The 27674-nt window shown below is 49.9% G+C and overlaps 1 protein-coding gene and 1 long non-coding RNA gene across 13 annotated transcripts in view; both read left to right on the top strand.

Moving 5' to 3' along the window:
* The first annotated feature begins 7404 nt into the window (after positions 1-7404).
* LOC120101928 (uncharacterized) lies at positions 7405-13212 on the top strand. Of its 2 annotated transcripts, XR_015685002.1 has the most exons (3): positions 7405-7427; positions 12727-12890; positions 13107-13212. It is a non-coding gene; the product is annotated as an uncharacterized LOC120101928 (long non-coding RNA). The 2 variants fall into 2 exon arrangements; XR_015685001.1 differs by lacking the exon at positions 7405-7427 and having other exon boundaries at positions 11939-12890.
* Positions 13213-26865: 13653 nt separating this feature from the next.
* The window catches only part of Zmynd8 (zinc finger, MYND-type containing 8), a 100635-nt gene continuing 99826 nt past the window's right edge, over positions 26866-27674 (top strand). For 7 of the 11 annotated variants that reach the window (NM_001431538.1, NM_001431537.1, NM_001431536.1 and 4 more), the window contains 1 exon segment: positions 26866-27135. The gene's annotated coding sequence lies outside the window, so the exon portion shown is untranslated. 11 annotated transcript variants of the gene reach the window in all.

Below are 27674 nucleotides of genomic sequence, written 5' to 3'. Positions count from 1 at the left end.
GGGAACCAAAGTCCAGTCCTCTACAAGAACTGAGCTACTGTGTCAGGTCCAAAATAGTAATAATGATAATGATGGTGATGATGATGATGATGAATAATACCACTAAAAAGTCACCTGGGCAGTGGTGGTGCTGCATACTTTTTTTTTTTTCCTTTTTCCGGAGCTGAGGACTGAACCCAGGACCTTGCACTTGCTAGGCAAGCGCTCTACCACTGAGCTAAATCCCTAACCCCTGCTGCATACTTTTAATCCCAGCTCTCCAGAGGCAGAGGCAGGCAGATCGCTGTGAGTTCAAGGCCAGCCTGCTCTACAGATTGAGTTCAAGGACAGCCAGAGCTACAGAGAAACCCTGTCTCAAAAAACACAAGGGCTGGAGGGTGACTGCTCTTCCAGAGGTCCTGAGTTCAATTCCCAGCAACCATATATATAAAGTAAATAAATAAATCTTTAAAAAAAAAGGGGGGGTTTGTAGCTCAGCTGGTAGAGGGCTTACCTAGCATGCACAAAGCCCTGAAGTTGAGCCCCAGCACCCCAGGAAAAAGCATGGTGGCACACTTGTTTGAATGTGTTTAATTGTTTAATCAGCACTCAACGACACAGAGGCAGGAAGAGCAGAAGTTCTAGGTCTCAGGATCGAGCTCACTGGCAAACCAGATGAGCTTCAGTGAGAACAAGGAAGAAACCTAGAGAAAACTGCTGACTGTACACATATGCAGGGGTCTATGTCTACACTCCCTAAACACACACAAAATAAAAGGTAAGAATAAGAGCTGGAGAGATGGCTCCGTGGTTAAGAGCACTGGCTGTTCTTCCAGAGGTCACGAGTTCAAATCCAGGCAACTCCTAGTGGCTCACAACCATCTGTAATGAGATCTGGTGCCCTCCTCTGGTGTGTCTGAAGACAACTACAATGTATGTATATATATCTATAATAAATAAATAAATAAATAAGTCTTTATAAAAAGATCCACCCTTATGTTTTTTTTCTCTATCTGGTATTAGATTCATTCTAATGAAATAAAAGCAAAATTGCTGTTTAAAGAGGGAGGGGCAGGGAGAGTCCAGCATTGGCTTTAGATGCCCAGAGTAGTCACCAGAAAAACTTGTTATTCAAGCAGAAACATCTGTTGGCACAGTACTGTGTACCCCAGATGTGAGCCAGACTATAGATACTTGTCTTCCTCAGACTTAGGACTTTAAGTGGGTAGCTTTCAAACCAGTCTGAACAGGTAGGAAACTGGTTGGAGCTGGCAGAGAGCCCTAAGTCACAATAGCTTTGTCTGGTAGACACAGCAATAGTCTTTTTTTTTTTTTTTTTTTTTTTGGTTTTTTTTTTTTTTTTTTTTTTTTTTCGGAGCTGGGGACCGAACCCAGGGCCTTGTGCTTCCTAGGCAAGCGCTCTACCACTGAGCTAAATCCCCAACCCCAGCAATAGTCTTTTTTAAAAAAGATTTATTTATTTATTTATTTATTTATTTATGAGTACACTGTCTTCAGACACACCAGAAGAGGGCATCACATCCCATTACAGATGGTCGTGAGCCACCATGTGGTTGCTGGGATTTGAACTCAGGACCTCAAGAAGAACAGTCAGTGCTCTTAACCGCTGAGCCATCTCTCCAGCACCCAGCAATGATCTTTCGGAGCTGGGGACCGAACCCAGGGCCTTGCGCTTGCTAGGCAAGCGCTCTACCACTGGGCTAAATCCCCAACCCCCAGCAATGATCTTAAAGTGAGTTTTTCTTAACCATATTTGGGACTGAACCCAGGGTTTGGTGCTTTTGAGGTAGAATGTTCTACCATTTAGCTAGATTCTCGACCTTTGAAAGAGACATTTTCTCTCTTTTTTCCTTTCCTTTTTCTTTCTTTCTTTTTAAAAACATTTATTTATTATGTATACATCATACAGCTTTCTGCCTGCATGTATGCAACTACAGGCCAGAAGAGGGCACCAGACCTGATTATAGGTGGTTGTGAGCCACCATGTAGTTGCTGGGAATTGAACTCAGGACCTCTGGAAGAGCAGACAGTGCTTTTAACCTCTGAGCCATCTCTCCAGCCCTCCTTTCTTTTTCTTTTCTTATCTTGAGACAGGGTTTCATGTCCAGGCTCGTCTCAAAATCACCAAGTAGCTGAGGGTGGCCTCGAACTCTTGAACCTACTGCCTCCACTGAAGTATTGACATACAGGTGTGCCCATACAGGTTTGCCACCTCGTCTGGTTTTTATGGATCTGGATGGAGGCTGAACCCAGGGCCTCATCCATGTAGGCAAACATTCCACCAATCAGCTGCTTAAAAGACAGTCCTTTAAAAAAAAAAAAAAACCCCACAAAAACCTCCTTGTTTTGAGTACTTTTTTCTTTGTACACGTGTTAAGGGCAGAGGAGAATTTTAGAAGTCCCTTCTCTGCTTCTACCGTGAACCCAGACATCAAATGTAGGCCCTTAGACTCGGCAGCAAGTCAGGGCAGTCATGGAGTTCTCTCATTGACCCTAAAAACCGTTTTCTCCATGTGTTTACTTGTTTGTTTGTTTTGGGATGTAGCTCAGCATGGAGACTCTGGGTCAGTTCCCCAGCACTGCATAGAAAAGACAAGGTTAGGGTTGGGGATTTAGCTCAGTGGTAGAGCGCTTGCCTAGCAAGCTCAAGGCCCTGGGTTCGGTCCCCAGCTCCAAAAAAAAAAAAAAAAAAAAAAAAGAGAAAAAAAAAAAAAAAAGGAAAGAAAAGAAAAGACATGGTTGCTAGTTCTGTTATATCCCAAACCTGCCTCAGTCTCCTGAGTTGTGGGTTCACAGACATGTGTGTGGCCTTCTCACTGATCCCCGAGTACGTTGTTTACCAGGATGCTGAGTGAGCCACAGAAGTGTGAGTTTGGGCTCTTTCCAGGAAGTGTTCGGGTACTTCTGTGGTCTCCAGAGAAGGCAGAACCAGCTGTGTCAGTCTGGCTGTCTTCGCCTCTGCGCAGGGATTCTGGCAAGTTTTGTTTCAGAAAGGCTGCTGGAGAATAAGGTTGTTCATCACCCTAAACAAAATTACTTTGTATCACTCCATCCCTCCCTCAGACACCCATGCTAACCACAGCTCCTCATACAGGCTTCCGGTTGAAGACCGGACCACTCAACACTTTTTCTTCCTTTATTTATTTAGATTATTTATTCCTTTGTTTTGAGACAGGGTTTCTCTGTGTAGCCCTGGCTAGCCTGGAACTCCCTCTGTAGATCAGGCTGGCCTTGAACTTGGAGCTCTGCCTACCCCTAACTTCTGAGGGCTGGGATTGCAGGTGAACATCACCACTGCATGGCAGCACTCTCTTAAGAAGGACAAAAGAAAAAAAAAAAAAAAAGGAAGAAAGGACAGACGGATGGACAGACACATTGTCTCATTTGTCTCCTGTAGCCCAGGCTGCACTCAGACTTTTCCTGCAGCTGATTTTGCCTCTTGGGCCTCAGTTGACCAAAGGCTGGGGTTCGAGGCTCGTGCCAACCTCAGCTCCACCACTGGGGTTGCACTTCTAACCATCTCTGCCAGCCTCCATCTCTCTGACTCCAGCATTTGCCTAGCTGTTTTCTGACTACCAGGCTATCTATCTGCCTGTCTTTGTTGGGAAGTGGTCAATTCCTGGAGCGCTCCCTCTCCCTCCCACCCCACCACCTTCTAGCAGGGCTCCAGAAGTTAGGAGCCCTCCCTCCCTCTGTTCCAAGGCAAGTGCTAGCAGAAGCTTCGTGGCCTTAGGAACCCATATGTCACTGGAGGCGTTTTTACATAAATGCTCCGGGAACAACTGTCACCAGGGTCCTTAAAAAGCATTTCACAGTTCATCCCCCATGAGCTCATCCACCCTGAATAGTGTGGGAGTCACGGAGGGCGGGCAGGAACCTACTCAAAGTCCCATCTGAAGATGCCCCAGCCAAGCACAAACTCTTCTCCTATGACCTTCCTGTGGTGACCTGAAGTGGCCATCTTCTGAGGTTGTCATTGGACACTCACCTGTGACCATGGCTAACTGGTCGGTTCTCAGGCTTTGGCCAACATGATCTTTCTGGAGCCTTGATTTGGCTAATAACTCCTTCCTTCAAACCCTCCCCCTACCTCCCACCCCGGGGCAGACAGGTGTCCCTCTAGCCTAGTTCTCTTAACGGGGGTGGGGGGGGGTGGGGGGGGGAGGTCCCAGCCACTCCCTCCCGCCCCTGTCTCATCTCTCCCCACACCCAAAAACAGGCTTTCTCTGTGTAGCCCTGACTGCCCTGGAACTTGCTCTGTAGACCATGCTGGCCCCAAACTCACAAATCTGCCTGCCTCTAGTGGGATGACAGGCATGTGTCATCATGCAGGTTCTAACCGGTTTGAACCATGTGTATTTCATCTAAGCCCTGGAGAGCCTCATGGACTGGCATCTGAAGTGAGTCTCACTATGCTCCCAGTTGGGGGTGATGTCACCACCCCCATATATCCACCAGATGTTAGCAGCACCCCCGCCCCCCCATCCCTGTGTCACCCGGCACCAACGTAAGTTCCCATCAGTGACTTCCAGAGAGCAGAGGACCTCAGAAGGCACCTTGTCTCTTCTGCCTCTCCCTCCCCCAACCCTGTCAGTCTGACTTCTTTTTTTTTTTTTAAAGATTTATTAATTTATTATGTATAAGTACACTGTAACTATCTTCAGATACACCAGAAGAGGGCATCGGATCTCTTTACAGATGGTTGTGAGCCACCATGTGGTTGCTGGGAATTGAACTCAGGACCTCTGGAAGAGTAGTCGGGTGCTCTTAACCGCTGAGCCATCTCTCCAGCCTGTCAGTCTGACTTCTAAATGATCCAGAGCCCATCAGTTCTGGCCATCTTCATGTGTCCCACCTTAGCCTAAGGTCTGTTCATTTCAGACCTGGAACGTTCCAGGTTCTAGTTGGGCTCCCCACCCCCACTGGTCCCTGCAACCTGTTCTGGCTCTTTTTAGTCCAGATTCAGCCATCTAAGACAGCTAAGCATTTCCTCCTCCCTGTCTTCTCTGCCGAGAGCCTCCAGGAATTTCTTGTCCGAAATGAAAACAAACGCTCTTGTGTGTATGTGTGCAAGCGTACGTGTATGTGCGTCTGTCTGTGAAGGCTGGCTAGCTGGAAGTCAACCACAGTTGTCTGGATACCCCACCCCACCCCACTTATTTTTTCTTTTTTTTGGAAAGCTCACTGTGTAGCCCTGGCTGGCTTCTAACTCACTATGTAGACCAGGCTAGCCTTGAACTCCCAGACATCCTCTTGCTTCTACCTCCCCAGTGCAGACTTTCACAGGACTTCTGAGGGTGAACATAGGTCCATGTTGTTAATGCACACACTCATGACCAGCTAAGCTATCTCTCCAGCCCTTGTTTTTTGTAGTTTCATGATTTGTTTTTAATCTCTGTGCATGTATGAGTGTATGCCGAGTGTGTGCACGTGCATGTCACATGGGTATGTGCTCGTGTGTGTGTGTGTGTGTGTGTGTGTGTGTGTGTGTGTGTGCTGCCCTTGGAGGCTAACAGAGGTCATGAGATCTGCCTGAGCTGGAGTTAAGCATGTTAAGCTGTCTAATATAGGTGTTAGGAACCCAAATTGGTTCGTCTGGAAGAGGGAGTGGCGGCCAGGGTGCTTTTAGCAAGCAGACAGCCTCAGTCCTTGCCTTTTCTTTGCTTTTGTTTGCTTAATGTATATGTGTGTTTTGCCTGCATGCGTCCTATGTACGTGTACCACATATAATCCTAGTGTCCTCAGAGCCCCTGGAATTGGAGTTTCAGAGAGTTGTAAGCCTCTCTGTATGCTGAAAACCAAACCTGGATTTATTTATTTATTTATTTATTTATTTATTTATTTATTTATTTATTTGTTTGTTTGTTTGTTTGTTTTCTGTTTATGAGTACACTTTAGCTGTCTTCAGACACACCGGAAGAGGGCATCAGATCCCATTACAGATGGTTGTGAGCCACCATGTGGTTGTTGGGAATTGAACTCAGGACCTTTGGAAGAGCAGTCCAAACCTGGATTTTCTGCGAGAGCAATAGATATAGGGCTGTAGAGAGGACTCAGCAGTTTAAGCATTGGCTGGTCATGGTCATGGTCATCCAGAGGACCTGGGTTCGATTCCTAGCACTGACATTCCTAACCCTCCTCTGCACAGGAAACAAGGAATGACCTCGTTTGGAAAGAGAGTCTTTATAGAAGTAATTCAGTTAAAATGGGGCTGGACAGGTCCCAGCCGATGGAAATACCTCTCCTGCTTATTTATGTGTAATGTTTATTTTTACTTATGGCAGATTGGGTGTGGATGGGAACATCTCCCATCTGAGTACTAACCAGGCCTGACCCTTCTTAGCTTACAAGCTTAGACACAGTCCTCTCCTCCTCGTGGTGTGGCATTAAGCAATGTTTACATGTAGGTGCCTGCCATCAGGTCCCCAGGATTTGGATGTCATCCTGGGAACTGAGTGCATCCACACCAGTAGCTCACAACTGCAGCACGCTCTCTTACCCACTCACCTCTCTCTCCAGCAGAAAATCCTATTTATTTAGGGGTTGCTTTTTTTGTGACAGGGTTTCTCTGTGTGGCCCAGGATGTCCTGGAATCGCTCTGTAGTCCAGGCTGTCCTAGAACAGAGATCCCCCAGCCTCTGCTCCTGAGTGCTAAGATTAAAAGCGTTACCACCATTGCTTAGCTCTGAACAATTCCTTTGGGTTTTATTGTTTTTTTTGGGGGGTGGGGTGTGTTCCAGACAGGGTCTCTCTGTGTAGCCCTGGCTATCCTGGAACTCACTCTGTAGACCAGGCTGGCCTCAACTCAGAGATTGCACCTGCCTCTGCCTCCCAAGTGCTGGGACCAAAGGGGTGAGCTACCACAGCATCCCTTTTAAAAGAATTTTTTTCCCCCCTGAAATTTTGAAACAAGGTATTGCTATGTAGCCCAAGCTGACTTTCTACTTGTAATCCTCCGGCCTCACCTCTCCAATGTTGCCACGAGTTGGATAATTTGGCCAAGACAGACACATGGAGAGCCCAGGCCATGGGGAGGGAGGACTATGGAGTTGCATCAGACCACGGAAGGACAGGCTCTTGCTGGTAAGCCTGGTTTCAAACACTGTAGCCTCCACACTCGAGATGCTCCCATTGGCTGTTCTCTCAAGTCTCTCTGTCCACTAGGGCGGTCCTAAGGGGCGAACACAGCTGCCTCCTTTGCTTCTACCACTCGTGTATTTGTTGGTCTGTTTACTCCCACCACTCTTGAGAGCAAGTCTCTCGGGGTCAAGCTCTCCCACTCTGGTTTCAGTCACAAGGGCTGCATTTATCTACTCCTCAGAGGCCTGTTTATTGAGTGCCTACTGTACCAGCCCCGTTATCAGTCACCAGAGCTAAGAATTATAGGAGCCAGACCAAACTGTTGGCTTTCAGAAGCCTGTGTTCTGGTGAGTGCTGATGGCCTGCTAGCTGTCAACTGCTGCTGGGCAGGAGAGAGGGGCACCACTAGGACAGTCTGGGAGTGAGGCAGCAATGACAATTATGGGGGCAGAGGCCTTTCAGGAGGGGACAGTTGAGCCCAGACCAGGATGAGACATGCAGGGGGGGTTGGAGGTGCCTGGGGAAGTGCATTACAATGGGCAGGGGGTGGACGGGTACTTCCTGGGGCCTGGGGCAGTGTCTAGAGGTCCTGGGAATGGGGTTCACTTTCAGCTGGCAGATGGTGGCAAGTGGTGCTCCTCACCATCATGTCCAGGGCATCCCCAATCATAGAGCAGAGGCGCACTTAGGGTCTTCAGGATTTACATCCCTCAGCCACACAGAGGAGGGAAGACCTCACCCCTAACCTTTGTATGACTCTGGTTAGGTGAACTGTGGTGATGGGGAGGACCCAGTATTGGGACTGTGTACTGTAAAGAAACTGGAATAGGCCACAAAGTGTCAAGGAAAGGAGAACAGGAGATTTCGGGGACATTTCCAGAGCTCTGTTCTAGCCCCGTGCTGTGCTGTGGTGCAAGCCTACAATCTCAAGCAAATGGAGGTGGTGGGAGGGTCAGTTCCAGCTCATCTTCAGCTACGTAGCAAGCGGGAGGCCAGCCTGGGATACATGAGCTCTTGTCCCACAAAATAAAACAAATAGACAAACCCAAAAGCCCTAGGAAGCTGAAGAGATGGCTCCAGGAAGGGACCTGAGTTCAATTCCCAGCATCCACACCAGTAGCTCACAACTGCTTATAATGCCAGCTCTGGGGAATCTGACGCCCTCTTCTGGCCTCCACAGGCAACTGCACTCACTTTTTTTTTTTCCTTTTCTTTCTTTTTTTTTTTTTTTTTTTTGGTTCTTTTTTTCGGAGCTGGGGACCGAACCCAGGGCCTTGCGCTTCCTAGGTAAGCGCTCTACCACCGAGCTAAATCCCCAGCCCCTTTCCTTTTCTTTTTTTTTTTTTCTTTTTTTCTTTTTTTTTTTTTCGGAGCTGGGGACCGAACCCAGGGCCTTGCGCTTGCTAGGCAAGCGCTCTACCACTGAGCTAAAGCCCCACCCCCCCTTTTTTTTAAAGATTTATTTATTATATATAAGTATACTGTAGCTGTGTTCAGACACACCAGAAGAGGGCATCACATCCCATTACAGATGGTCGTGAGCCACCATGTGGTTGCTGGGATTTGAACTCGGGACCTCTGGAAGAGCAATCAGTGCTCTTAACCGCTGAGCCATCTCTCCAGCCCACGCTCACTTCTTTATATAGATACTCATACATAAAATCTGTTAGCTAGAACTGGTGATGCACATCCCTTGATAAGTCTTAAAAGAGAAGACAGACCCCAGTGCTAGGCACGTGGCTCACTTGGTAGAGTCCTTAGCTATCATAGCCTCAGCTCTGATTTTTATACTAGCATGTTGGGGTAGGGGCAGAAGGATCGGTAACTGCAGGCCCTGCTTTCTGGAACCCACCCGGGTGGCAAACGCAGACACATAAATAGATCTAAAAAAATTAATTTTTTAAAAAAAAATTAAAATTAAGTGTAGGCAGGTGCAGGTGAACCTCTGTGAGTTCAAGGCCAGTCTGGTCTCCAGAGTGAGTTCTAGGACAGTAAGGGCTACACACAAAGAAACCCTGTCTCGATAAAACAAACAAACAAACAAAACAACAACAACAAAGAAATCAAGAAAAAAGAAAGAGCGGAGCTCTGACTTACAGCCTATAAGAGCAGCCTGGTAGACCTACTGTGGGCTGATGAGCCTATAAGGGCAGCCTGGAAGACCTACTGTGGGCTGATGAGCCTATAAGGGCAGCCTGGAAGACCTACTGTGGGCTGATGAGCCTATAAGAGCAGCCTGGTAGACCTACTGTGGGCTGATGAGCCTATAAGAGCAGCCTGGTAGACCTACTGTGGGCTGATGAGCCTATAAGAGCAGCCTGGTAGACCTACTGTGGGCTGATGAGCCTATAAGAGCAGCCTGGTAGACCTACTGTGGGCTGATGAGCCATTAATGATCAACGTAGAGAGGCAGGATTCTGTTTACAAAGTATCTGCAACTTCCTTTGGAGACTGGGAGGCCCAGGACAGCCGAGAGCTGGGGATGTGGCCCAGTTGGTAGAGTGTTTGTCTAGTGTGGGCAAAGGTCTGGTTTCCAGGTCCAGTTTTGCATGCACTGGGTATGATGGGGAGTCCGCTTCATCCTAGCATTTCAGAGGTGGAAGTGGAAAGCCTGAAGTTCAAAGTCATCCTTGGCAATGGCTACTGTGATGATTTATTTGTACATGCTTAGCACAGGGAGTGGCACTATTAGAAGGTGTGGCCTTGTTGGAGTGGGTGTGGCCTTGTTAGAGTAGGTGTGGCCCTGTTGGAGTAGGTGTGGCCTCATTGGAGTGGGCATGGCCTCGTTGGAGTAGGTGTGTCAGTCACTGTGGGCTTGGGCTTTAAGACCTTCACCCTAGATGCCTGGAAGCCAGTCTTATCCTAGCAGCCTTCAGATGAATGTGTAGAACTCTCAGCTCCTCCTGCACCAGGCCTGCCTGGATGCTGCCATGCTCCCACCTTGATGATAATGGCCTGAACCTCTGAACCTGTAAACCAGCCCCAATTAAATGTTGTCCTTTATGAGACTTGCCTTAGTGTCTGTTCACAGCAGTAAAACCTTAACTAAGACAGCTACTGTGAGTGAGTTCCATATCACCCTGAGCTACATAGCAAGACCCTTTAACACTTTAAAGCCAGCACTTCACTTAGGAGCAGATGCCAACACGGTGAGTTTGAATTTAGCCTGCTCTATCTCCATGGCAAGTTCCAGGCCAGCTAGGGCTATACAGCGTCTTACTTTGGGTTCTATTGCTGTGAAGAGACACCATGACAAAGGCAACTCTTATAAAGGAAAACATTTCATTGGGACTGGCTTATAGTTCTGGAGATTTAGTCCCATCATCATCATGGTGGGAAGCATGGCAGTGTGCAGGCTGACATGGTGCTGCTGAGAGTTCTTTGTCCATCCTTATCTGCAGGCAGCAGAAGGGGACAGCGTGCCACACTGGGTGTAGCTTGAGCACAGGACACCTCAAAGCCTGCCTCCACAGTGACACACTTCAACCAAGAAGGCCACACCCACTCCAAGAAGGCCACACCCACTCCAACGAGGCCACACCTCCTAACAGTGACTCTCGATATGGGCTAAGCACTCAAGCACTTTTGTCTGGGGGTAGAGGGGACAAACCTATTCACACCACCACACCCTGTCCCAACCAAACAAAACAAGAACAACAAACATAAAACCCAAACTCTGCACAGCCGAGGTGACTCTGAAGTAGGCTAGACTGGAGTCTGGCACTGGGTTCCCTTGGGAGAGGTTTAGACCAACTGAGGCAGATGGAAAGGACACCCTCCGACTGGTCGAGCTGGCTGCAGGCTGTGCAGTGTGCCCCAGGTTCTCAGCTTGACCAGTTGTCACCTGTGCTGGGGTGGACACTTGGTGATGTAGACCTGCCTCTGCCTCCTGAGTGCTGGGATAAAAGGCAAACCATTGCCCTGTCCTGTCCTGAGGCTGCTATTTTGTTTTGTTGTTGTTTTGTGAGTTATTTCTGCACCTGTATGTAACTCCAGTAAAACCCATGGGTTGACCGAGTTGAACTTATGTATTTTGGTCTGTCATGGACTCCCTGTCTGGAGTGAGTAGATGTGTGTGTTGTATCACCCCAGGAAAAGTTTTGTCATACAAGTTTGTAGAGAAACACTTACTCTTTTTTTTTTTTTTCTTTTCTTTTTTTTTGGAGCTGGGGACCGAACCCAGGGCCTTGCGCTTCCTAGGCAAGCGCTCTACCACTGAGCTAAATCCCCAACCCCGAGAAATACTTATTCTACAGTTACATCATCTGGCGTAGACTGAAAGAGTGTCATTAGGAGAGACCCAGACACTATGCAGATAGTTTATTTCTTGTCTTCCAATGGAATGGCACGTCCTCAGTTTTCCTCTTCTGTAAAATGGGCTCAGCAGGATTCAGGAGAAGACTGTGGTGGTGCTCACCTTTAATTCTAGCACTCTGGAGGCAAAGGCAGATCTCTGAGTTTGAGGCCAGCCTGGTCTACAGAGACCTCACAAAGGAAACCCTGTCTTGTGTGTCATCAGAGAAAAAGGAACCTCGGATGAGGAAACGCCTCCATGAAATCCAGCTGTAGGGTATTTTCTCAATTAGTGATCAATGAGGGAGGTCCCAGCCCATTGTGGGTGGGGCTGGTGGTCCTCTGTGAGTGACGTAAGAAAGCAGGTTGAGCAAGCCGTGAGCAGGCAAACCAGCGAGCAGCAACCACCCCCCACTCCCCACTCCCCTATAAGCTCCTGCTTTCGCTTCTATGGAGCTTGAGTTCCTGCCCTGACTTCCTTTGGTGATGAGTAGCAATGTGGAAGTGTAAGCTGAATAAACCCTTTCCTCCCCGACTTACCTTTTGGTCATGCTATTTGTTGCAGGAATAGAAACCTGAAGTGAGACAGGTATCCAGGGAGTGCAGACAGCAGGACCAGGAGCAAAGCATGGTTTACTGAGCTCCTTCTGGAGTCTGTGTGTAAGAATAGAATTGGGTGGGTCATTTTGTCATTTTCTTGGTTGCCTCATCCTCTCCTAAGCAGAGGGGACAAGAAACTGTGGTAAGCAGAGTGCTTCATTGCAGGGTAGGGTTTGATGGGCCCAGAGGGGTATTGGAGCTGCGTAAATGTAGAGTATACTGTCCCAACTATCCTTTTTATCTGAGATTTCAACTCCCTGGTGTCTGATGTGAGGATGGAGGAGGGCTGAGCTGGGACCAGAGGCTCCTGAGGCTGCTGAGCTGTGGGAAGAACCAAGGACAGAAAGGCCTAAAGTCTACAGATGGGTCCCTCCATCCCTGCGGGTGCTTCCCCATTTTGTCAGCTTCTGTCAGCTCCGTGCACATTATCCTGGGGTTTCTCTCCTTGGAGCTGCAGTCACTGAAGGGAACAGCCAGTTCTCGGGTGGCCCACATCCCAGTGCCTCTGGTCCCAGCTCTCTCCCGGAGCCTTCCGGGTCTTGTTTTGCTTACAGCGATCCAGCAGCAGCTGCCTTTGTAATGCAGGCGCCCCACCCCCACCCTCCTGTTCTCACTTCTCCCTTCCGGCCCACTTCTGCTTCTTTTGAGTAGAAAGAAGTCAAGGAATTGGGAATCCTGAAAGTTTGTTCATTCATTGCCATTCACAAGATTTTCCTATTTTTTTTTTTTTTTTTGTTTTGTCTTTTGAGATAGGATCTCACCCTGTAGCCTGGAATTTCCTAGACAGCTTCCCCGGCTAGCTTCTGCTTTTCCTGGGCTAGAGATGTGTGCCGCCCAATTGGTTTACCAAACTTTTTACTGCATTTCTTTGCACGTCGGGGAGTGGTGGCCACAGCATGCTTGGAGAGAGATTAGAGGTAAACTCCCCCCCCCTTCCACCAGGTGGTCCCCAACACCAGGCTTGCAGGGCAAGATCCACCGTGCTCTACCGTGTTTTTAAAGAACCTACTATGTGCCAGAGAGATACAAAATTGAGTCAGGCATTAAATGAGAAATCAGCGTTAAGAATTTATAAGTTTTTTCCCCTTTGTTTTTCTTTAACTTTTTTCTTTTCTTTTCTTTTTTTTTTGCAGCCCCGGCTGTCCTGGGACTTGCTCTGTAGATCTGGCTGGCCTTGACCTCATAGAGATCCTCCTGCCTCTGCCTCCCGACTTCTGGGATTAAAGGTGTACACCACAATTGCCTGGCTCTTTTTTCTTTCCTTTTATACGTTTTATTTTGTACGAAGGGGTGTTCTGCCTGCACGCACGTCTATGGACCACTTTGCGTGCCTGGTGAACTGCAGAGACCAGTAGGGGGCGTTGGATCCCCTGGAGCTGGCGTTACAGACAGCTGAGAGCAGTCCTGAGTGCTGGGACTCAAATCCCTTGTGTTGTATTGGGGACACACTGAGCTGTATCCTAGCCCAGAACGTCATCTTAGTTGTTAGGTATCGCTAAGTGTTCGTTTATGTGTATCATTAACGCCAAGCGGACAGTTAGCAGGCCAGTCAGATTGACTGAGGGGGACAGCCCTGAAGTTAGGAATTTGTGTTGGTAGACAGAAGCTCCTGGGGCTGCGCTACGGGAGCACCTTGCTACGGAGAAACGTAATGCAGTCAGCGGTCTGGAAGGTGGGTGCTCTTGCCTCCTAATTCACAAGGCCAGAGAAGTTAGTTCCAGGAGAGCTCTGAATCCAGACAGCCCAGCTCCAGAGCCTTCCAGGTTGCTCTGAGCTCAGAGCTAGGCGCTTAAGTGGAAGAGGCAATCTTGCAGGCCTCCAAAGGCTGGAAGAAGAATTTGAGACGGTCGCCTGAGAACAAAGGGAGACCTTTTAGGGGTTTTGGAGATAGGGGGTGGGGACGGGGAAGTGACCTGGTCAGAATTGAAATTTCAAAAGCTCCCAGTAGCTGGAGGGTGTGGGGGATGGGAAGAGTCAGGGCCTGGAGGCTGATGGGAGGCTGCTCCCTCCTACCCAGAGAACAGATAGCTAAGGCCTTAGGGCGGGTGTTGCTCTGCCCATGGAGCTACGCAGTCGCAGGAGCCAGGGGTTGAAGATGTCGGGAAGGTACGTGTCACAGGGAGGGCTGGGGACTGGCGGTCTTGGAGCCGAGATCAAGGGTCATGATTGGGGGCTTGCATAACTGGGTGTAGGGGACATGGATGTGCTTGGGGGAGTTGGGTGGGAACGGCTCTGATTTGTGATCGACTTGCTCGGATTTGTGATCAAGTTGCTCGCCGTGGTCTCCATTTTGTCGTTGGTGTGTGTTTGGTGTTGCTTGGTTCCTGATGGCCTCCTGCACGTGACTTTGGGTCCTCTTCCCATAGGATCTGTTTCTTGGAGTTTTAGAGGCGGAGAGGGCTTTCCTCTGCATTTTTCTTATAAATGTCTTTTTCACACCCTGGTGCTAGTAGTGATTGAACGCAGGGCCTGGAGCATGCTAAGCGAGCGGCTCCGCTATTGGGCGAAGTGCCCTCCTTTTGCTGGTAGATAAAGTCCTTAATCTCGGTCCCTGCTGTCACCCACTTGCGTTCTGAGATAGTAAAACCGGCCTCACCGGTGGGTTAGGATCATTCATATGCAAAATGTGCATGTTAATCCGAGCACTTAGGAGGCTTAGGGTGGCAGAACGGAGGCGGGGAGACAGTGAACCGCCTAGGCTACACTGTTAAAAAAAAAAAAATAAGGGTTGGTGAGATGGCTTAGTGGGTAAAGGTGCTCGCTGGCAAGCCTGATAACCTGAGTTCAATCCCAGGGCACCCGTGGTAGAGAGCACTGACTATGGCAAATTGTCCTTTGGTCTCCACATAAGGGAGAACACACACGCACAGGCACACGTGCACACACACATACATGTGCACACACAGAGAGACACACTCACAAACACAAAACATGTACACAACAAAAAATATAAATAAATAAAGAACCATTTGTGGTGAAATTCCAATCCTTGAGAGGTTGAGGGAGAAGGGTTTGTGGATCTAGACTAGTTTGGAATACATAGTTCAAAAAAGAAATACCTCACCTCAGGTGTGATGACGCACACCTTTATTAAGCCCAGCACCCAGGAGGCAGAGGCAGGTGAATCTCTGATTCTAGGCTAGCTTAATCTACAGAGTGAGTTCCAGGACGACTAGGGCTACACAGAGAAACCCAGTCTCAAAACAAAACAAAAAACAACCAAACTAAAAGGACGATTGGTACTTGGTAAGCCTTCAGTAGCGACTTTAAGGGGAAAGAGGATGGTAGTGTTGTTATGACAACACACTTGGCTTGGGAAGAAGTAAAGCCCAGAGAGTTGCCTCAGTACGGAGCAAACCACAGTAAGTCACCGTATTCGCCGACAAGAGAACTCTTAAGAGATTTTTGTGTATTTACTTGGATCAACAGACTTTGAAACTCCTGGTGTGTGGGACACTCCAGGCATATAGTAGTTTTTGTGAATGACCAAGTTCCTGCCCCAGAGAGCAAACCCAGAGGAAAAATTTTAAAGTTGCTAAGCACTGGGAAAAAATAAAACTGTCTGTGATGTGATCCCAGAGGGCTGCCCGGAGGAGGTGGCCTTTGGCCCTAGAGCTGAAGCAGAAGCTTCAGATGAAAACTTTGGATGGGATGGGAACTAATTGCATTAGACTGTAGGTAGGTCCGTGTTGGGGACCTCAAAAAAGCCCGGTGTAGCTGGAGTGACTGCATTGACAAGCAGGTCAGGGAGAGGTAGTCGATGTATGAGAGAGATTATATGGTTCACAGCCACCTCTGAGCCAGAGAGTACCATGTTTGACCTACTGGACAGACATCACTCATGAAAACTTTGTTCAAAAGGAGTCTGTTTGGGCTGGAGAGATGGCTCAGCGGTTAAGAGCACTGACTGCTCTTCCAGAGGTCCTGAGTTCAAATCCCAGCAACCACATGATGGCTCACAACCATCTGTAATGAGATCTGATTCCCTCTTCTGGTGCGTCTGAGGACAGCTACAGTGTACTCTATAATAAATCTTTAAAAAAAAAAAAGGAGTCTGTTTGTTCATAGACAAGTATTTATTGATTGATTACTATGCCCCAGGCCTGTGCCAGCACTGGGGACAAGGCCAGAGGAGATATGAAGTCCTTGCTTTTGGACAGATTCAAAATAAGTGCGGAGAGAATGCTGGGTTCTAGAAGTAAATGTCTGCAGCTGTCTCGGGAAGCTGGAACCCAAGTCGTGAGAGTGGCCCTGAGAGGGCACAGAGGATACTCAGGCCTAAAGTGGGGTTCCTCCTGGGAGGCCTGAGAGCCTAGTAAGGAGACAGGAAGGTGCAGAAGGTGCTGGCCAGCTGAACGTAGAGCTGGGGACGAGTCGGCGTAAAATCTCCTAAAAGGAGAGCATCACATGGGTGCTGCGAACCTCTGAGAGCAGCAAGTACTTTCAATTGCCGGGCCGTCTCTCCTCTCTCTCGGGAATATCTTAGATGCTATGGGGTCATCTGACTCTGCCTCCCACGGACACACAACGGCAGCCCAAAAAAAATCCACTTACAAGTGGATTGGGTTTCTCCAGCCCTGAGACCGTCTCACGCAGCTCAGACGGTCCTTGAACTCCTGCAGCCTCGGATCAACTTGAACTGCTCCTCCTTCCTCCAGTCTGGGAGGGAAGGGATCACAGGTGTGCGCCGTGCCGCGCCGCGCTGCGCTGCGGCACCTAGCTCTGAGCCCTGGTTCTGTTTTGAGACAGGATCTTACTCTGAAGGCCAGGCCTTCCAGATATCATCCTTTTGCCTTCACTTCCCAAGGAACCGAACCGGAAGTACCATCTAGCCTGGTTGCCTAGGAGTTTTGAGCAGGCAGGTGACCTGTCACCTTGTGGGTAGGATCCCTGTGGCCGCTTGCCTGCCTCATTCCTGGGATCTGCTGTGGCCCCAGGTGCCTTAAAGGAGATTGAGGGGGTACAGATTAGCTGGTTGAAGGGACAGGTGGCTCTCTGGGGGAGCAGGGCACTGGGACCTACGGAAGCCATGCAGCGGGTGGAACACAGGAATCCGAGGCTTGCCTTGGAGGCTGAGGGTTAAAGAAGCAGGGTAGAGTTTGGAGCAGTGAGTCCGTGGGGATATTGGACCAGAGCTCCTGCTTGGCAGGCAGGAGGGAACTGGTGTGATGTGCTCATTCCCAGACCCCAGTAACCAGGCAATTTGAGAAATGGCACCGGCCAAGGCCATGTGTTTGACACCATAGGTTTCTGGAACCAGGGAGTCCTTCAGGTGGGAAACGGGTAGGAAAGGCTCCCAGGATTGGAGCTCTGGGTTTTTGTTCACCGGAAGAACCCAGAGAGGACAGGGGAACCCAGCCTGGTGGCATCTCTGGGCATAGAAGTCTCATTTGGCTCCTTGGAAGTTGAGAAGCAGGAAAGAGGGGCTGGCATCAGAGGAAGCAAGGGTGGGGTGGGGGTGGGGCTTACTGAGGGTGTCATCTGTTCAAGGGAGCATAGGGAACTAACTGTAGGGAAGTGACTCTGTTGGATCTTGGATCCCATCTCCATGCTTGGCTTGGAGCAGAGAGATGATTGCTTTCTGGTATCTGTCTCATGGTCCAGACAACTCTATGATACTTGTGCATATGACTCAAGGACTTTATTTGGAATTCTCCAGCTGGGCAGAAAGAACCAGGGCCAGGCCTGTGGAAAAATTTAGTTCCCATGTCTACCTCATGTTCGGTTCCCTCTCTCCCTCCCCCTTCCCTCCCCTCCCCCTCCCCTCTCCTTTTTCCTCCCCTCCCTCTCTTTTCCCCTTCCCCCCTTTCCCCTCCCCTTCCCCTCCCCTCCCTCTCTTTTCCTCTCCCCCTCTCCTCCCTCTCCTTTCCCCTCTCCTCCCCCTCCCTTCCCTTCCTTTCCCCTCCCCCTCCCCCCTCTCCTTTCCCTTCCCCCTCTCCTCCCTCTCCTTTCCCTTCCCCTTCCCCTCCCTCCCTCTCCTTTCCCTTCCCCCTCTCCTCCCTCTCCTTTCCCCTCCTCCCTCTCCTTTCCCCTTCCCTCCCCCCCCCCTCCCTCTCCTTTCCCTTCCTCTTCCCCTCCCCCTCCTCTTCCCTCTCCTTTCCCCTTTGTCTTTTTCTTCCTTCTTTGGTAGGCTCTTATGCAGCCCAGGCTAGCCTTGAACTCAAAAGTGTTGGCAGGATGACTTTGAATACCTGATCCCCTCCCTCCCCATCCATCTCCTAAGTGCTGGGATTACAAGCACTTAACACTGCATCTGCTTATGTAGTGCTGTGGGTAGGACCTCTGCAGGAGCTGGGTGAGTGCTCCCATTCTGAGCCCCAGCCCCCAGCCTTTTATTTATCCTTCGTGGGATTTTCATTGGCAGTAGAATGGGGGATGACTATAGACTGGATGTGCCGGAGAGTGTGGGAAGGGAAGGAAGGAATGTTCTGGGATACTTTGAGTCATGGATGGATGGATGGATGGCCAACATAGTGATCACGATGCCCTTAGAACCTCGCTCACTGACTGACAGAGAAGCTGCCAAGCTCAGGGCGGCCTTAGGCTTTTGTATGTGTTTCCATGACTATTTTCAGCTCCTGAGCTTAGAAACAGTCCTAGCTTTCTGAGGCAGACACCCACCCCCACTCCCTTCCCCCATCTGCACCGCCGCTCCCCACCCCCCACCCTCACTCGGGCGCCCATGTCATATCTCTGCCCCAGTCCCTTACATTGGTCTGCCTCCATTTGATGTTTTAGCTTGTACGTTGATTTCTACTTCCAAGTGAAAGGGACAGAGAGCAGTAGGCCTGGCGCTAAACAGGCTGGGGCTTGCTGTGCCTATCTGAGGCTGTGCATACACTGGAGGGGAGCAGCTAGACGTGGGCAGTTAGAATCTTCTCTGGCTCCCAGTGAAATTGTTACATGAAATGGTTTGCTTGTCTGTTTTTGTTTTGTTTTGTTATTGAGACCGAGTTTCTCTGTGTAGCCCTGGGGCTGTCCTGGAACTCTCTCTATAGACCAGGTTGGCCTCAAACTCACCCATCTGCTTCTGCCTCCCAAGTGCTGGGATTAAAGGAATGTACCACCACCTGCCAGGCTACACAGCGAGGTTTTAAGGAGAGAGGAAAACAAGCCTCACATCTAATGAGCACCTACTCACCTGCCAGTAACTGTGGGCAGGGTCTACAATCTCTACCTCACTGTGGAGCCCAGGCTGGCCTCCCCCCTGGCAGTAAAGAGGGGAACTGGGCCTACTCCTTCCAAGCAGGCCGACTCCATAGCCTGCTTACATGAGTGCAGAGAGATAGCAGGAAGGAAGGGCCACAAGCACATGGGTAGAGAGAGGCTGGGGTGGTGAGAACAGTGAGGTTGTAGAGCTTCAGGGCTGCCCTTCTGGAGGGAAAGTCGCCAGTGTCCAATGTCTGAGACCTGCAGAGGGAGGTTGGATCTGGTTAGGTTGATTCCTGGGCTCAGTCATTTGGATGTTGAAGTTGAATGCGAATGAGAGATAGGCATCTCCCTCTTAATCCCAGCACTCAGGAGGCAGAGGCAGGCAGAGATAGAGCTCTGTGAAGTTGGAGGCCAGCTTGGTTTGCATAGTAAGTTCCAGGACGACCAGGGCCTTGTAGAGAGACAGGGTCTCAAATCTAAGGATAACAGTGGGGAAGTTTGGGAGGTTCTGCTTCTGGTCCAAAGCTTGGGACGCTGAAATGGGGTGATAAGCTTGGCTCACATGGGACGCTGAAATGGGGTGATAGTAGACGCAGAACTCTCTCATCTTCTCCATCCTGTGGGGCCGAGTTTGTGTCTCCGAGGACAAGGTTCATTCCCATTATCCTGTTTCCTACAACTTACTCAAAAACTGAGCTGAGGACCGCCGACGCCCCAGTGGCTGATGCAGCCTGGAATTGTGAGGCGGAAGCAAGAGTGTGGAGAATTCGGAACCATCTTGGGTTACAAAGTAAGCAGCCTCTCAGGAAGCAAAAAAGTTGGGCATGTAGAGCTACACTGGGCTCTCTCTCTCTCTCTCTCTCTCTCTCTCTCTCTCTCACACACACACACACACACACACACACACACACGGCTATATCACACAGACACACACACACTGGACTACATCATACATACACTGGGTTATATCTCACACACACTGGGCAGACACCGTCAGAGTCTCTCTCTGTCTCTCTCTCTCTCTCTCTCTCTCTCTCTCTTTCACACACACACACACACACACACACACACACACGGCTATATCACACAGACACACACACACTGGACTACATCATACATACACTGGGTTATATCTCACACACACTGGGCAGACACCGTCAGAGTCTCTCTCTGTCTCTCTCTCTCTCTCTGTGTCTCTGTCTCTCTCTCTCAATGTTAGAGTTCTGGCCCAGCAAGTGCAAGGTTTATCCCTAGCACAAGGGATTGGGAGACTGGGCACAAGTAATCTGGTGGGTGTAAACTAGACAGGACACACATCGAACAGTTGTCCATCCTTTTGCCAATGTCATAAACTGCCCCAATGTTGCATAAATTAAATCATTTATTCATTAAGTTCTGGCTGGCCTTGAACTTGTGATCCTACTGTCTCAGCCTCCAAAACTGGCTATTTCAGTTCTTTCCCTTTCTCTCCTCCCACAGCAGATTTCAAACTGCATCTTTCTTTACATGGTGAGCGTGAGAGCCTTTATGTGTGCATCGTAGAGAACTGGATAGCTTACAGGAGTCCACTCTTGCTTTCCACCATGTAGGTCCTGAGGATTGAACTTAGCTCGGCAGGCTTGATGGCAGGTGACCCACTGACCCGCATCTCTGCAGCAAGTGACCCACTGACCCGCCTCATCAGCTTCCAGTAAATTAAAACGTTTAAAAAACTATATTTTATCACTTATTTTTGTGTAAATGTGTGTGGGGCCATATATGCCAATGCTTACACCTAGAGGTCAGAGGACGGCCTAAAGGAGCCGGTGTGCTTCTCTCCATACACCACTCGGGTCCTGGGAGTTCACATTCAGGCCACCAGCCTTGGTAGCTGATCATCCTTAGGTGCTAGTGTCTCTTGAGACATTCATATAATAAAAGTGAATTTTTTTGGTATGATTTTATTATTTTTTTTATTTTATTATTTTAAAAAATTTTTATTTTTATTTTATGTGCATTGGTGTTTTGTCTGAATGTCTTTTCTCATGTGAAGGTGTTGGATACCGTGGTATTGGAGTTACAGAGGTTTTGAGCTGCCATGTGGGTGCTGGGAATTGAACCTGGGTCCTCTAGAAGAACAACCAGTGCTCTTAACTGCTGAGTCTTCTCTTTAGCCCCGATTTTAATATTTTTTAAGTGCGTGTGTTTACGTTTATGCATGTGTGCACATGTGTGCAGAGGACAGCTTTTTTTTTTTTTTGTGCTTTCTTTCTTTTTTTTTTTTTTTTTCTGGAGCTGGGGACCGAACCCAGGGCCTTGCGCTAGGCAAGCGCTCTACCGCTGAGCTAAATCCCCAACCCCGGCCTTGAGCTTTCTAGGCAAGCGCTCTACCACTGAGCTAAATCCCCAACCCCCGGACAGCTTTTTTTAAAGAGAATTATTTATTTTATGTATATGAGTACACTGTTTTCAGACACACCAGGAGAGGGCATCGGGTCCCATCATGGATTACTGTGAGCCACCATATGGTTGCTGGGATTTGAACTCAGGACCTCTGGAAGAGCAGTCAGCGCTCTTAACTGCGGAGCCATCTCTCCAGCTGTAGGTCAGCTTTTATGAATCTGTTTTCCCTTTCCATCATGTGATCCTGGGAACAGAAAGAAGGTTGTCAGGTTTCCTGCAAAGACCTTTACCTGCTGAGCCCCCTTGCTGGTGGGGATAGAAGCTTTGAGATTGAGTGGGGGCGGGGCACACTTTCATTTCAGCAAGTAGACCTCTGAGTTCAAGGCCAGCCTGGTCTACACTGTGAGTTCCAGGATAACTAAGGCTACAGAGAGAGAAACCCTATCACAAAAGAAAGAAAAGAAAAAAGAGGTTGAGCCAAACAGGCTCGGAAACTGGACGTGGGCTGGCATGGTGTCTACAGTGAGTTTGGGTGGGGGTTATGGCTGCTCCCTTGTGTAGACGAGAAAGTCTAGGCCCGGAGGATTGTGGACCTCCAGCAAGGCCTTGCAGCTGGGGAGTGGAGCGGCCGGGATTCACACTCGTCAGTCAGCCGCACGTTCAACCACTGCGCCGTTCTGCCTCTTGATGTGGGGAAGAAAGGAAAAGATGAACCACGCAGGAGAAATGGGGCCCTGGCTGAGCTGGGGGGGGGGGAGAGGCAGACCTTGATCTGTCTGCGGGGAATCCGTCCTTTTTATTTTTGCTGACTGATGGTGGAGCCCGCGGGCTGTACCAACCACTGAGGGCTTGCTATGTAGCCCAGGCTGGCCTTGGATTCAGCCTCCTTGAATGAAGGAATTACAGCCATGCACACCAGGATTTGAGAGGAGTCCTTTCTGAAGCCAGAAGGAGCAGCCAGACATGTTGAGGAGCAGAGGAGGCTTAGCGTTCAGCGGGTCGGGTCAGGTCGGGTCGCGGAAGCAGAGAGATGGACTTGGGGGCGGGGTTTACAGAGCAGAGCTGGAGACCAAGTGCAAGGGCCAGAGGAGGGGCCGGATGTGCTAGCAGGTGGACCGGACAGATGGGTGTGCAGAGCTGAGTGAGGCACCGAAGGAGCTGAGGGTGGGCACCGGGGCCGGAACAGAGCTGGTGGGGATGGGCAGTCAGCTCTAAGACTTGAGCTTTTGCTCTTTGGTGGCAATCCTGGTTGAATTTTGAGGAGGGACAGAGTGGGCGAGGATTGTTGATATTCTGGGTTGAGTGTGGTGTGTTCTCAGCATCTGCAAGGACAGGGGCAAAGGTTTTGGTAGGAGATCGTGGTTATCAGTCAGTCTGTCTATCTATCTATCTATCTATCTATCTATCTATCTATCTATCTATCTATCTATCTATCTATCTATCTAAGGGACAGGGTCTCTCTATGTAGTCCTAGCTGTCCTGGAACTTGCTATATAGACCAGTGTAGCCTAGAACTCACAAAAGTATGCCTCTTCTAATTTCCGGGTTAGAGGTATGTGTTTACCATTCCTGGTCCTGTTTAGTTGTAACTTTGTAGTTAGATGATGGCTTATTGAGCTTTAATAATCCAGGCCCAGCACTGGGTGAAGGACTCGGAGAGAAGCATCGAGATAAGCACTGGACTCCCAGCTTTTGTCCTGCTGACACCGACGCTGGCTGCTGCGCTGTCCTATGCAGTACAGGCTGTGACACAGTATCTATCCCTAGACTCTTTATTAGATTCCTGGAACATCCAGCTCCTAGCCGTGGCAATCCAGAACCTTTTCAGAGATTACCACATGTCTTTTGGGAGGCAAACACTTTCCTCCGTGGTCTAGTGGGAGGGAGAGGCAAACAATAAAGCAACAGGGACTTCAGAAAAGCAGGTTTGGGTAACACTGAATCGCCTTCCTTCTGACTTTGCTTTGACCCTGTGTCTCACACACACACACACACACACACACACACACACACACACACGCCCTGTGCTGTAGGCCATCTGTCTGATGAGGCACAGGCTGTTCATCTTACCACCTGCCCTTTGCCCCAACCCTTCCTGTTTTCCCTCTTGCCACAGATCTAATTCTGCCAGCCTTTCTAGAAAGAAGTAAAATCATGCGCTTGCTCTGTCTCTGTCTCTGTCTGTCTGTCTGTCTGTCTCTCGTGTACATACACATGCGCATGTACACACTCCTCTCCCAGGGCAGACATCTTGTCCTAAGGAGGCACAAGTTTTGTCTGCCTCTTTGTGGCTGTAACAGGATGCTGTCAGTTCTGTCCTTAAAGGTGGGCCCTGCTGTCACTGTCCCCCAGGTTGGCTCTGGGTCTAATTAGCCAAGTAGAAACCCCCGTCCCTGCCTCCATCCTCCTCATTTCAAGTCAGACCAGAAGCCTGCTGCCGGCTCACTTGCCTGAGGCAGATAAGTCCAGGGCGCCTGTTTCCCAGTCGCTGCCTAAGCTATCTTGGGATGCAGCTTGCAGAGGCCTCTCCTGCTGCCACCTGGCTGCTGGCCAAAGGCTTTGAGAACCATCTCAGGGAGGCCTGGCTTCTGCTAAGCTGAGGAGCAGCGGGAGGGAAGCTGGACCAGCCCTTCCTCCTAGGCTAGGCGTCTTGACCCTGCATGGCTTCCGGGAGAGCCAGATTCTGACCTTGTGAGAGCCACAGAACCGAGCTACATGCATACTAAGCTTCTTATGTTTTATTCTGAGACAAGGTCTCACTAGGTTGTCCAGGCTGGCCTTGATCTCACCCTGCAAGAAGCTCAAGGCTAGCCTTGGACCTTCCCTCCTCCTAACACAACCCCTTACTCCAATGCACAGTAGCAGGGATTACAGGCCTGTACCACCAGGCCTAGCAAAAGAGACATGTTTTAATGTAATTTTATTAGCTCATTACTTATTAATGTCATTGAGGAGCCTACTTGTTTAGGCCTGTGTCTGCTTTTCTGTGCAAAGCATCATGGGTAGGTTTTTTTCCCCCCTTCCTTCGATCCAGTTGCCTCGGACTCCCAACCTCAGTACAGTGTTCATTCTGGGTCTCAAAATTCCGGGCAGTGAGGGGGGGGGGGGGCGCATCCTGTCGTGTTTTTACTGTATCTTTTGGTTTCTATTTTCTGGATGTCAGCACCCAGCTCCTCTCTGTTTGTGACAGCCCAGAAGTCTCCATTTGTCATTTCCATTGCGGGGGGGGGGGGCAAAAATTGCATCTGTCGGGGTGCACAGATTTTAAGAATTATAAAAAGCAACGTTTGAGGTGGCAATCTAGCAGGGGGTTTGGACAGGAAAGGGGGCTTCTCCGGCCTCATCTGTAATGGAAGGCTGCATTGGTGGGGGAGATGCTATGTCTCCCAGCTCTGCCTCACTGCAAAGCCCACCTAAGGGTGGATTGCTTAGGAGAATGATAAAGGGCTCTACATTGCTGCTGGGAGGAATCGGCCTCAATCTGGCCTCTCTCGGGTGGCTTTCTCCAGAGGCCAGAGCAATTCAGGGTTACTGCCGGGGGGGGGGGGGGGGGTGGGTGGAAGTCAGATCCCAAGGCTAGCTGTGTGACCTTGAGCAGTGCCCATCGCTTTTCTGGGCCCAGTTCAAGGTGTAACCAATCCCTGCCCTGACGAACTTAGTCTCTGAGCAGCACAGACGCGGCCCCTGAGCACACACGGTCTTTGAGAAGCAGCCTTGTTTCTCACCAGTCGGCCACATTCCATTAAGCACCAGATCAGCCTTGGTTGGTAGGCGGACCTCCGCCTTCCTTCTCAATCTGCGTTCTTCCCAGAATCCCGGCCTGCAGCCTACCTTTGTCTCTGTCTCTAGCCCAGTTACATTTCCCAGATAACCTCAGACGAGCCTGAGTGACAGCAGCATTCCTCAAACAAAGCTGCCCCAATAGGTCACCAGCACATGCCGGCAGCTTCCTGCTCTTTGCCCTAGAAAACAGTTCAAGTGATCAGAGGAGAGAGAGAGGGAGGGAGGGAGGGAGAAGGGAGGGGGTGCGTGAGCGAGTGTGTGTGTGCTTACACAACAGGCTGTGTCTTCTGGGAGTATCCATGCACTCCCCTGCTGTGTATGTGTTCTCTCGTCCAGTTGTGAAGTTAGGTGTCCTTGAGACCCACCAGCAACTCCCTGTGTTGTTGCCCTCCCCATCCCCCCACACCGAAAGCGGTATTTCAGATGGCAGAGTCCAAAGCCACATGAATGGGAGGGAGAGGAGAGGGTGCCAGGATCAGGCCTCTGGTTCCCCCATTTTGTCCCAGGAAGGTTTCCCTCCCCAGTAAAAGGTAAAGCCAGGCCTGCTGTCCTGAGTGCCTTTGTCAGGCCTAGTGGCTCTGGAGATGTCTTCGCTGCTTCGCCTCTCTGCTGGTTAAAACAATAAAATCCTTTCCAGAGGCTGGGTTTGCCCTGCAGTAGTGTGTGCTAAGATTCTTGGCGGGCCTAGAGCCTGAGAGCAGGTCTCCCCCAGCCAGGGTGAGAGAGTGGTTGCTGGCCTGCTGGGCATCTGTTGTCCTTGGGGGGCAGGGAGAGCAAGCGATCAGCTCAGCTCAGCTCCTCAGTTCCTTTGAGGAAACGCAGGGGGAGGCAGGAATGAGTCCTAATTTCAGTAGCTGAGGGGGACTTTATTGCTTCTGGGTCCACCTCCTGGTATCTGGCTGCATCAACTCCTGGCCCCTGAAGAAAGGTGTTTATTTAGTGTCAGGTTTTTAAAAAAAAACTTGTTCATTAAGGATGTTGTTTAAAAAAAAACAACTAAAGAATAGGAGAGAGTCTTGGACAGTCTTTAATTCTTCTCCGTGCCTTTTCTAGAAATGGTAGCTTTTAGGAAAGAAACAAGGCACTGATCTCTGATCTCCCACCCAGCACCACCACCAGGTAGAATTCTAAGCAGGTCTGAGAAACTAGTTAATATTTTACTGGGGAGCAGAGCCAGAGATGGAGGGAGTAAGGGGGATTGCCAGTGTGAGGCTGCGTGTGTGAAATCGCCGTTCCATCTGCCCTAGGGGACGCAAAGAAGTCGCTCTCTGTGGAAATAAATTGAAGCAGGAACCCTTACGAAGCCCAGGGGATTTGTCTGCCCACCAAACAGGGCCCAGCTTCCCCCCAGAACACACATACAGGGGCGATTGTGGCAGAAAGTGCCAACCTGTGGGTGTGTAGGCCTGACTATAATGGAGCTTCTTGTTTCCTGGCCCGGTTTGACATCTTTCTCTGTCCCTCTGGATTTAAATGGCTTCACAGACTGAGAGGCACTGCTTGTATGCCCTGGATTCAGAAGGTCCACGCCTCCTCGGGAAGCAGAGGCGAGACAGCAGTTAGCTAGCTCCCTCTCTCTTTCTGCATCTGCCCGGAGAGAGCTGCAGCTGGTATTTTTCCACAGGCCTTTTCTGCAATCTCAGGGCCTAGTTTTTCCCAGCAAGGCCCAGAGTCCGAGAGAGGGTTAACAGGCAGGAAGCTGAAGGCATCACAGACTAATACGGAAGTCAGATTTTTGTTTAACTGACAGGTTTAGCAGGCCTCATCGGTGGGGGAGGGAGCTGGGAAGGGAAGTCTTAGATGGAGGCATGTGGCCTGCTAGCAACGCATTTGGCTTTTCTTAGGGTAAGCCTGGAGAGGGTCCCCCCCCCCTTGTCATCTTGACAGAGAGCTTTTTGGTTTTTTCTTTGAGGACTGGCTGAGGGGGGTGGTGTGAGGTTATAGGTCTCCCAGCTTTGCAAATGGCTCTGTGGGCCTGCCCTTTCCAACAGGCACTTTGACCATGACTAGGCAAACTTGACCACTCCTCCCCACAGCAGCGGCGCCTCTCAGCTCTCAGGAACCTGGGCACCCCTTGATGATTTGTTGGGGGCCTCCCTTGGGCTGCCTGTTCCCCCCCTCACCCCCTCAGAGGCCTGCGTCTGGCCTTGTCCCTATTGCTCCTGTCTCCCTGGGGCTCTCCACCCCTTAGCTCGACTTTCTCCTTTGAGACCCACTCAAGCTGGCTTGTTCTATAAAACGGCCTGCTTGCCTCCTTAGAAAAGGACTTCTGTGTGGGGGCAGGTGTGGATGAGTCGTCCAGCCCACCCCAAAAGGGCTCTTTCCAGTGGCATGCTGGCCTCAGGCTTGGCTGGAGCAGGTCAGGCTGGCTGCACGGGTTTGCC

The sequence above is a fragment of the Rattus norvegicus genome, chromosome 3 (genome assembly GCF_021556685.1).
Source record: "Rattus norvegicus strain SHRSP/BbbUtx chromosome 3, alternate assembly SHRSP_T2T, whole genome shotgun sequence".
Lineage (NCBI taxonomy): Eukaryota > Metazoa > Chordata > Mammalia > Rodentia > Muridae > Rattus > Rattus norvegicus.
The sequence above is the reverse complement of the archived record's forward strand: the minus strand, read 5'-3'. Positions and strand labels throughout refer to the sequence as shown.